The sequence below is a fragment of the Brachyistius frenatus genome, unplaced genomic scaffold, assembly GCF_029030835.1.
Source record: "Brachyistius frenatus isolate BFR_SWC_R1_liver_20210118 unplaced genomic scaffold, ASM2903083v1 Contig_14, whole genome shotgun sequence".
In the NCBI taxonomy this organism is placed as follows: Eukaryota; Metazoa; Chordata; class Actinopteri; family Embiotocidae; genus Brachyistius; species Brachyistius frenatus.
Genome location: NW_027210613.1, coordinates 1,296,540 through 1,297,240, shown reverse-complemented (window position 1 = coordinate 1,297,240; position 701 = coordinate 1,296,540).

The following is a 701-nucleotide window of genomic DNA, read 5'->3' as shown; positions in this document are numbered from 1 at the left end:
CCTGCCTGCCTCTCTGCTTGGACCTAATTGAATATTAAAGTATCATAGTCCCGCCCTCCCTCTGTAGCCCCGCCCACCCCGGTATCTCCCTGTATGCAACGTGCATGTGATGTGAGGTGAGGTGTGGAGCTGCTGCAGTGCCTTCTCAGCTGGAGGCTGTCCTGCACCACGCAGTCGAGGGAGAAACCTGCACGCGCCTGTGCCTGTGCATCACACACGGAGAGCACATCTGGATCTACAGAGGTTAGTGTGAGGTCAGCTGATGCTCGGAGTTTATGTTGGTGAAAGCTGCCCTGAGGTGACACTGACAGCTCAGTGAGCTCACACACAACAGTGACCTCCACTGGATCCGTTTCAGAATTGATCCTGACCTTGGCCCCAGCATGTATTACATTCTTCATGTAAGTCATGACATGTTGATGGGCCCATTTAAAAGATATAGTGCAGTGATTCTTCCTGCTATTCACAAAACTCTGTCAGAAAATGTTCCATGACCACAGATGAACATGTTATTTCATTAAAGGTGAAGGCCTGCGAGGAGGTCACTGGAAGGCAAGGTACAGATGACCCTGAAGTTTTCATTGTCTTTAGGGACACGAGCAGGATTCATACCATCAACTTCAGAAGCTGCGACTGTTGTGAAAACTTGAAGCTTGCTTCGCAAAAACACTGAGAACGGTCTTCAAGTTAAGTCAGACACA